Source organism: Lithobates pipiens, unplaced genomic scaffold, assembly GCF_037356315.1.
Source record: "Lithobates pipiens isolate NorthernLeopardFrog02 unplaced genomic scaffold, aLitPip1_a1.2 Scaffold_3, whole genome shotgun sequence".
In the NCBI taxonomy this organism is placed as follows: domain Eukaryota; kingdom Metazoa; phylum Chordata; class Amphibia; order Anura; family Ranidae; genus Lithobates; species Lithobates pipiens.
The window spans coordinates 234,386,852-234,397,729 of NW_027507790.1; positions in this window are offsets into that span (position 1 = coordinate 234,386,852).

Below are 10,878 nucleotides of genomic sequence, written 5' to 3' on the forward strand. Positions count from 1 at the left end.
TTTTACTAGTAATGGCAGCAATCAGTTACTTGTAGCGGGACTGCGATATTGCGGTGGACAAATCGGACAATAAGGCCGTGTACACACGATGGAGTTCCGCTGAAACTGTCTTACCTACACACGGTCACACCAAAGTCCGATGGTCTAGAACGTGGTGACGTACAAAACGTGCAACGGGATTAGAAAAAGGAAGTTCAATAGCCAGTAGCCAACAGTTGCCATCTCGTACTTGCTTCAGAGCATGTGTCGTTTTTGGTCCGTCGGAACAGCATACAGACAAGCGGTTTTCCCCCGATAGGAATTTGTTCCGTCGGAAATATTTAAAACATGTTCTATTTCTAGGTCCGTCAGATGAGGCATACAGATGATCAGAATATCCGATGAAAAGATTTCATCTGACTTTTCCTGTCGGACATTCTGCTTGTGTGTACACGACATTTCACACTTTGTGGGAACCAGTGACACTAATACAGTAATCAGTGCTAAAAATATGTACTGTCACTGTACTAATGACACTGGCTGGGAAGGGGATAACATCTAGGGCAATAAATGGGTTAAATGTGTGCCTAACAAGTGTTTTCTCACTGTGGGGGAGGTGCTTTTACTAAGGGAAAACATAGATCCCTGTACCTGTTCTGCAGGAACAAAGGATCAATGTCTTCCACACTGACAGAGTAGAAAACTGCCTTGTTTACATAGGCAGACCACTAGGCGAGTCCGCTGGATCCACTGATTGGCTCTGATACCCAGAAATGCAGGATCATGTATATAAGTGATCCTGCGCAGTGCAACCTCCCCTGTAGCAGTAAATCTGCTATCACATGATCGGCAACTGGTTAAGATCATCAGCATTATGATAACTCACAGGCAGCGGGCACTCTATCATGGCTCTGGCTGGCTCTGTCACAGTGTGTCACATAACATGGCTGCTGGGTGCTGATTTTGTTAACCAATATGTGCCTGCTGCCTGTGAGTTCTGATACCATCCATTATGCCAGAGAGACAGACACAGTGAAATTTAATCTATTCACAGACACCCCTAAAGCATGCCTGTGTTGAAGCCTTGAAGGCACTGGCAGCCCCACAATTGGATCTGCTTCCCCTCTATTCCTGCTGCTGGACATCGTCAGCTGAGCTCAGCTGCCTCTCTCTGCCCGCCGCCACCGCCGGCCTCACAGCCTCTCAGGTCTCACTCTCCGGGTCCTGGCTATTACTGGGTGGTAGAGCTGCACGATTCTGGGAAAAATGAGAATCACGATTCTTTTGCTTAGAATGAAGATCACGATTCTCAAAAAACTGTTTTATTTGAAAAATGTACAATCTCTGAGAACATTAGGTTATCAGAGCTTTGTTAGTTTAATGTTGTCCATTGATGTTTGCAGATATAGTAATGAATTTGCCTCGGTACAGAATAGATCTGCACATTTTATCCAAACACTTATTTGTTTGGCAGCGCGTTGCATGGTTACACTGGCTGCTGATTTATGCAGGACCAGATGTCAATCTGTTTTTGAAAAACACTTCCACTTTCCTAAATGTGTTTTTATTTAATCCGTGTGTCTAAATATGTCCTGATGACTCAATAATGGCGTTGCAAACCCTCTGGAGCCTTGTCCTATCTAGGTTACCTTCACGGGAATACTTAATCTGTGATCTTGCCTGTCTTTTATTACTGCTACTATGTATAGCAGTGCGTACTCACACTGCTGTTTCCCGGCCACTGTACCCACCCAGAACCAGGCAGCGGCACGCCACATCGCGCGCTCCAATGACTGACGTCAGTTCCGGTGGCTGACGTCAGTTCCGATATCCGCCATTTGCGTTCCATGCTGGTTACGTGGAACCAGCTGTACTAAAAGAAAATCGCGAGTCACCAAGAACTTAGATCGCGTGGGGGGGTGAATCGAGATCGTGATCGTTTCACGATAAATCGCGCACCTCTACTGGGTGGGGACGGGAGGAAAATTACTCTGCAGGGAGTCAGAAGAACATGTGAGCAGAGCTGAATGGGCATGTGCGGGAAACTGAAGAAATAGTTCATCCACTCTGACCAGCACATCATCATCAGAAAGGGACACAGATAATGGAAAAAACACACCCCCTAAGCTAGTAGGAGCAGGGGGGGGGTGTAATTCCGAATTCCCTTTTTTTTTATTCTGCACTGACTGTCTTTGAAAATTGCCCCAACTCCTGTTGAAGTCAAATCCGGTGACAAAACCGGGGATAGACTTGGTCCGGGGACAGTGTCCTCAATCCAGGGACTGTCCCCTTAAACCGGGGACATCTGGTCACCCTACCTTAAAGAGGAAGTAAACCATGATGGGTTTACTTCCTCATTGTCTAGGGTGACCAAATGTCCCCGGATTGAGTACACTGTCCCCGGACCAAGTCTGTCCCCGGATTTGTCCCCGGATTTGACTTCAACAGGAGCTGGGGCAATTTTCAAAGACAGTCAGTGCAGAATAAAAAAAAACAAATTCTGAATTACACACCCCCCTCCTACTAGCTTAGGCGGGTGTATTTTTTCCATTATCTGTGTCCCTTTCTGATGATGATGTGCTGGTCAGAGCGGATGGACTATTTCTTCAGTTTCCAGCACATGCCCATTCAGCTCCACTCACATGTTCTTCTGCCTTGGCTCAAATCCTGGCCAGCCACCTGCCTGCTTATCTCCTTGCCTTCTCCGGCAGAGTCATTTTCCTCTGCTTCCCACCCAGTAGTAGCCGGAGAGTGAGACCTGAGAAGCTGTGAGGCAGGCGGAGGCGATGGGTAGAGAGAGGAAGCTGAGCTCAGCTGATGATGTCCAGCAGCAGGAATAGAGGGGAAGCAGATCCAATCTTGGGGCTGCCAGTGCCTTCAAGGCTTCAACATAGGTGAGCTTTGGGGGTGTCTGTGAATAGACTACATTGCACTGTGTCTGTCTCTCTGGCATAATGGATGGTATCAGAACTCACAGGCAGCAGGCACTTATTGGTCAGAAGTTAACAAAATCAGCACCCAGCAGTCATGTTATGTGACACACTGTGACAGAGCCATGATAGAGTGCCCACTGCCTGTGAGTTATCATGATGCTGATGATCTTAACCAGCTGCCGATTGCCTAATATCAGCAGATTAACTGCTACAGGGGGGTTGCACTGCGCAGGATCACTTATATACGTGATCCTGCATTTCTGGGTATCAGAGCCAATCAGTGGATCCAGCGGACTCGTCTAGTGGTCTGCTTATGTAAACAAGGCAGTTTACCATTCTGTCAGTATGGAAGACATTGATCCTCTGTTCCTGCAAAGCAAGTACAGGGATCTATGTTTTCCCTTAGTAAAATCACCTGCCCCACAGTGAGAAAACACTTGTTAGGCACACATTTAACTCATTGATTGTCCTAGATGTTATCCCCTTCCCAGCCAGTTTCATTAGTACAGTGACAGTGCATATTTTTACCACTGATCACTGTATTAGTGTCACTGGTCCCCACAAAGTGTCAAAAGTGTCACTAATGAGCAGAATATCCGACAGAAAAAGTCAGACGGAATCTTTTCATCTTATATTCCGATCGTGTGTGGACCTCACCAGCCACAATATACCGTAGTCAAGCCATCAGACAGTTCCAAATCAGTGGTCAAGCCATCAGACAAGTTTGTTTGGTTGGATATTCAACAGAGAAAAACTAGATGGCGCAACAGACATTCCAAGTCGGGGACCCTCATGAGCGCTGGGTGATCCCTAGGCTGGCCTGTCTCTCAGGCACAGACAGACTCCTGAATGGAGTACGGCCGATCGGGCTGCTCTGTTTTCTGTCAGCGACACAGCGGTAGTTCATAGAGAGCAGGGGAGGGGGCGGGACGGAACAAAGAGTTCCACTTACTCTCAGACCCCGCCCTCATGCAGTCTGGGTGGTTGGGAGAAGGCCAGAGGCTGCAAGTACAGATAAGTATCGGGTCAGTTATGGAGTAGGAGCGGCAGCGCTGAGATCCCCAGAGTGCGGATCGGATGTGAGCTGGCTGGCAGGTACAATAGGTCCTTCTCCCCAATTCAATCAAGTACAATTAATCTGATTGCCTGTAGATTGTCTGATGATGCTGCACTGGTGGACACTGATGAGGTGACACTGAAGGACACTGATGGGCTGCACTGGTGGCCACTGATAGGCTGCACTGGTGGGTACTGAGGAGGTGGCACTGATAGGCTGAACTGGTGGGCACTGATGGGCTGCTCTGATGGGCACTGATGAAGTGACACTGATAGGTTTCACTAATGGACACTAATAGGCTCACTGGTGGGCACTGATGCGGTGGCACTGATGGGCTGCACTGGTGGGCACTGATGAGGTGGCACTGATGGACACTGATAGGCTGCACGGATGGACACTGATAAGGCTGCATTGATGGACACTGGTAGACTGCACTGATGGACACCGATGATGTTACACTTATGAGGCTGCACTGATGGACACTGATGAGGCTGCACTGATTGAACTGCACTGATGGGCACTTGATGAGGCTGCATTTAATCGGCACTGACCAGGTTGCATTTCATTGGCATCGGTAAGGTTGCATTTGATTGGGGGGGGGGGGGTCGATGCCGGCACGAATCGTCACCTCCCTGAAATGAGTTTTTGGAGGTTGGGATGTCTGGTGCAATATATAACATAATGTAATATATACACAGAGTTGTCACATATACACCCCTCTAAAACATTTACAATACAGTATGATTTTACTGTGGAGATTTAAAGATACTCATTGGTTACAAACTGCCATTTTTGCAATAATTCTACATGGGTCAAAAACAAAATCTCCCATTGGACCAATACGTTTACAATGCAGATGTGTCATACACACCCCCTCTATGATATATTACAATACGGTATGATTTTACAGAGCCCCAAATACCAGCCCATTGTTTATAAAAGCAACACTTTTCAAAAGTTATTAATATTTCATAATAAAATCTCTGTAAATGTTATAGAGGGATGTATGTGTGACACAACTCTGTGTAACCATTATTTTATATATTACATTATATTATATTTTGCGCCATCTAGTTTTTTTTTTTTTTTGTTATATATCCAACCAAAAAAAACTTGTCTGATGGCTTGACCACTGATTTGGAAATGTCTGATGGCTTGACTCCAGTCCCTTCCCCCCATAGACTATCAGGGGTCCTGGTGATGTCCTGACACCCTCTCCTAGCACAGAACCCCCCACCCCTTCCCCCCATAGACTATCAGGGGTCCTGGTGATGTCCTGACACCCTCTCCTAGCACAGAACCCCCCACCCCTTCCCCCATAGACTGTCAGGGGACCTGGGGATGTCCTGACACCCTCACCCAGCATAGGACCCCCAACCCCTTCCCCCATAGACTATCAGGGGGCCTGGTGATGTCCTGACACCCTCCTCCAGCACAAAACCCCCCACCCCTTCCACCATAGATTATTAGGGGACCTGGTGATGTCTTGACACCCTCCCCCAGCACAGAATCCCCCACCCCTTCCCCCATAGACTATCAGTGTGCCTGATGATGTCCTGACATTCTCCTCCAGCACAGAACCCCCCCACCCCTTCCCCCATAGGCTATCAGGGAGCCTGGTGATGTTCTGACACCCCCCCTCCAGCACAGGACCCCCCACCCCTTCCCCCATAGACTATCAGGGGGCCTGGTGATGTCCTGACACCCTCCTCCAGCACAGAACCCCCCACCCCTTCCCCCATAGACTATCAGGGGGCCTGGTGATGTCCTGACACCCTCCTCCAGCACAGGACCCCCCACCCCTTTCCCCATAGACTATCAGGGGACCAGGTGATGTCCTGACACCCCCCCTCCAGCACAGGACCCCCCACCCCTTCCCCTATAGACTATCAGGGGACCTGGTGATGTCCTGACACCCTCCCCCAGCACAAGACCCCCATACCTCCCAAGTTTTTGAGATGAGAATGAGGGACACCTATTGGCAAAAGTATGTAGGAATAGGACACACACCTTGCCACGCCCCTTAAAGGTGAATTGTACAAAAAACATTTTGTTAAACCCACAAGTGTTTTTTTTTTTACCACTATTCTGTTATCCTGGCTTTTTACATTTGTCAAATGCAGCAATTTAGAAATTGAATGAAAGGTTTAGGACTGGGTAACACTTTTTGAAAGATAAAAAATGCATTTTATATATGTAGCACTAACCCCCGAAGGAGCTGCTGGTTATTTTTGGGCTTACCGTTACCTTTCTTTTTCCTTGTGACACGTCTAGGGGATGTCCCGTGGTAGATGACCCAGTAACTTGAGACTGACAATAGATCCAGTTGAATGGATTTTATTTGCAAACGTCAACCATTGAACAGTCTTTTAACTTGGGATCAGAGGGTTGGAAAGGAAAATTCAGGTACTCTCAATGCCTAAAGAGACCATAGTTCCACACCTGCCACCACAGACAGTGCTCCCTGTGGCCAGGCTGAACATCTACCAGTCCAGTCAGACTGACACAGAAACAAAATTTAGTCAAATAGGCCCAAACCAAACTGTAGTTTGGGTAAAGTTTTAACTTTGAAAACATAGCGCGTGCTCTTCAGGAGCCCGCCTCTACATATTAAACAATATAGATCTAACCAAAATGTTGGGGGACAAATGAGAAGGACAGAGGGACTTTGTTCCAAATCAGGTACAGTCCCTTGAATTCAGGGACAGTTGAGAGCTATGGACCCCCAACCCTCCCCCATAGACTATCAGAGGGTCCTTGTGATGTCCTGACACCCTCCATGTTGGGGGGGGGGGCTGTTCTGTAGCTAAATACACAGTATTGGGGGTGTCAGTGTCTACCGTTGCTGTGGTTTTCATATCTTGCTGTTTCTTGTTGGCAGGCAGTGGTGATGGAGGAGCCCAGAGAAGGGGTCCAGACCCAGCAGATGGAGGTCCTGGGTGTGATGACCCGGGCCGCAGCAAGAATGAGCTGGTCTTCCACGTCTACAAGATGCTGGAGGGTAACGAGGCCTTCAGCAACATGTCCGTGTACCACAAGGTGCCGCTCCAACATTGGCATCCAGAGATGGGAGGAAGGCGGCCCCAGTCTCCTGCCCACCCAGCTCATCGACTTCCACAATGTGACCCTGGCCCACCCTCCAGTCAGTGACCCCACTGAGGCCAAAGCTGCACAGGTAGGTTGGCTGCATGGATAACACATCCATTCATCACTGTCAGGGCTCATTATCACACTTTTACCACCCCCCTAACCACTACCCCCTTTAGCTGGGGGTGTATGCATGTCGCAGCTGCAATGCTTGGCTTCATGGCCAGGAGTTACGCCAGGGCTCGACAAACCCCAGGTCGCCACGGTGACAAGAAATTTCACCCTGCCGCCCAAATGCTTCACACACCCGTGCTCCCCCCCAACCTACATGTTATTAATTTAGGTTAAAAAAAATATGTTTTCATTGTAAAAAATTAGGGCATTTTTACACTGATATGTTTTTCCTGCGTTTTTACCTTGCTAGAAAAAGCACAGGAAAAACATTACCCTTTAAATCCTTTGGGGAAATTTCACAGCACTGCGCTGTGGTGCAGTGTGTTTTTAAAAGACCTGCATTCTGCATCTGCTTTCGAAATGACTTAAAATCACGCTAAAAAACACCCGTGATTTTCATTTTCGGTGTGTTTTGAGTCACAGGTCTGTTTTTCACAGGTGCAGGCAGCCCAAAAACACACCAGAAATGCAGGGGAAACATAGATGTGTTTTTACCGTGACTTTTCTATAGAGCAGTGTGAAAGGGGCCCTAACAACTTCAAGACCAAGCCTATTTCTGACATTTGTTGTTTACAAGTTAAAATCAGTATTTTTTTTGCTATAAAATTACTTAGAACCCCCAAACATTATATATATGTTTTTACTAGAGACCTTAGGGAATAAAATGGCGGTTGTTGCAATATTTTATGTCACACTGTATTTGCACAGCAGTCTTTCAAACGCAATTTATTTTTGGAAGAAATTCACTTTCATCATTTAAAAATCAACTAAGTAAAGTTAGATAAATTTTTTTGTTTATGTGAAAGATGATGTTATGCCGAGTAAATAGATACCCAACATGTCATGCTTTAAAATTGTGCACGCTTGTGGAATGGCGAAAAAATTATAGCACTTAAAAATCTCTATAAGCGAGGCATTTAAAAATTTCTATAGGTTACCAGTTTAGAGTTACAGAGGAGGTCTAGCACTAGAATTATTGCTCTCTCTCTCTAACAATCGCAGCACTACCTCACATGTGTGGTGTGAACACTGGTTACATTTGTGGGCGTATACAAAAGAAAAGAAAAACGCTGCGCTAATTCAAATACAAAAATGGTGAAACTACAATATTCCTGTGAAGAACGCAGCCAAGCCGCTAGCACACAAACAAACCAAGTTCAAATTAACATATATAAATAAGTGCAGCGCTTAAAGGCACCTATCTCCATAAGTGAAAATGTACATTTAAAGCAAACAAACAAATAGTAGTGATAGAAAAGTCCACTAGATTCGCAAATATGTGTAAACAGTCCCAAAATGAATCGCTAGGGACAGCGGCGAATTCGCTGGCTCCTGTGTCAGGTAAGTGACACATAATGGACTACTATGCGATGCATAGTAGTCCATTATGCTTTGCCTTTGCAGGGAATGAAAGAGGAAGTAAACGCATCAGGGTTTACTTTCTCTTTAATGATTTAGTCTATATATTGTAGCAATGTGGGGGAGTCAGGCTATGCCCCTGTTGATGACTTAGAAGTTGAAACGCGTAGGGCCAGCAGTTGTTTGCTCCCCACATTGCAATTACTTTGTTTTTATGTATCACGTGATTTTTTTAGACTTTTAGTCCTGTTTTATTTGAATTTTTCAATAAACCATCATTGGTTGTATTTCACCATGCGAGGCGTTTTTTATGCTTTGTCCCCCTTATGGTGAACCCTTACGAGAATTCTGGTACCAAGTTCTACAGCGATTCACGGTACGGAAACTTCATTCACCTTTTCCATCTGGAGATCGCAAGGAATCCCAAGGGGAAAACATCATCCGGCCTGTGTATTGGGGTGAATGGCTGGAGCCCCCCCCCATAAGCTCGTAAGACACACTACTATAAGGTGGATGTGTCCAACCCATCTGGTAAGAGTACCTACCTTCTTTAACTTGCTTAAAATCCACTCTCAAGAGGTTCTGAGGTCTGAGAACGTTGCAAGTTATTCTGCCATGAATACCATCTAACAACTTCAAAAAAGCCCCAGATGCACCACTTTGAGATCCATAGCGATTAATTTTGGGACTGTTTACACATATTTGCGAATCTAGTGGACTTTTCTATCACTACTATTTGTTTGTTTGCTTTAAATGTACATTTTCACTTATTGACATAGGTGCCTTTAAGCGCTGCACTTATTTATATATATACATTTGTGGGCGTGCCTTACGTATGCATTTGCTTCTGTGCACGATCACAGAGGGACAGGGCACTTTACTTTTTTAATTATTGTTTCTTTCTTTTATTTTTACACTATCTCTTAAAATTATTATTATTTGTTGATTACTTTTATTGACAGTAATAGTCATGTCAGATATTTTTTTGGAGGGATCTGAGGTCTATAAGACCCCAAACCACTCCTTTGCACTTAAAAGCATTCAAAACGTCAAGTTTGGCGGTTTTGAATACTGAATTTTTCTAAGTCTGGTTCCTTTAAGACTCCAGTATACAGGGAGATCAGAGACCCAATCAAAGCTGATTGTGGCTTTGTTTGGGTCTCTGGCCAACCAGCAGACATGCCAGCTGGTCGCTCCGGCCTCCTGGTAGGATGGGAGAGCCCGGGTGGAGCGACGAAAGGTGGCAGGAGGGAAGGGGGGGACATAACTCCCGGTGCATGTGATAATAATTGAGTCACTCATCACTGCCATTACTAGTATGAAAAAAAAATTCCAGTATATATCCCATAGTTTGTAGATGCTGCACAAGCCAATCAATATACGCTTTTTGGGAATTATTTTTTTTACCAAAGACGTATCAGATTTTATGTTTTGTAATGTATATGTTTTATAGCAGGAAATTAAAAATATCTATTTTTTATTTTATTTTTTTACATATTCGGTCTTATTTTATTGAAAAATACCACCAAAATACCACCAAATAAATACCACCAAAAGAAAGCTCTATTTGTGTGAAAAACAATAATATAAATTTAATTTGGGTACAGTGTTGCATGACCGCACAATTACCAAGTAGCGCAGTGCTAAATAGCAAAAAGTGGCCTGGTCATGAAGGGGGTAAATCTTCAGAGGGCTGAAGGGGTTAAATAGGAGCTACAGTCCTTTTTGTGTCTACAAAAACTGTATCTACTGACTGATAATATTCACACACTTACCTGTCCTAGGATCCAGAGATGTGCTCATCTGAGCTGTCTCTGTGAAGGGGCAACTAATCTATCGGAGCAACTAATCAATGGGGCCACTGTGATGTAGCATTTAATCTATGGATGCACTGTTATGTGGGCAAGTAATCTATGGATGCACTGTTATGTGGGCAAATAGTCTATAAAGTATAACCTATTAACACTTCTTTGCTACAAGTCACCCACCAGCAGGACACAGAGATGGGAAGGTTATCGTACCAGCCAATGAAGCCATAGGAGGAAATATTGAAGCCACCTCTCAAGATCACCTGTCAATCCAAAACTACTTTAACCTCCTCCTGCCCGCTGTATTGACAACTGACCGTCAGGCGGTGGCTCTCTTGTTTTGGGACGATATTGTACAATGTCGCCCCACTCTCGCTGCTCGGGGGTGCACAGCACAGTGATTGGTGTCTCTGAGCCACGGCACATCACTGATCTCTGTAAAGAGCCAATGACGAGGCTCTTTACCCATGTGATCAGCTGT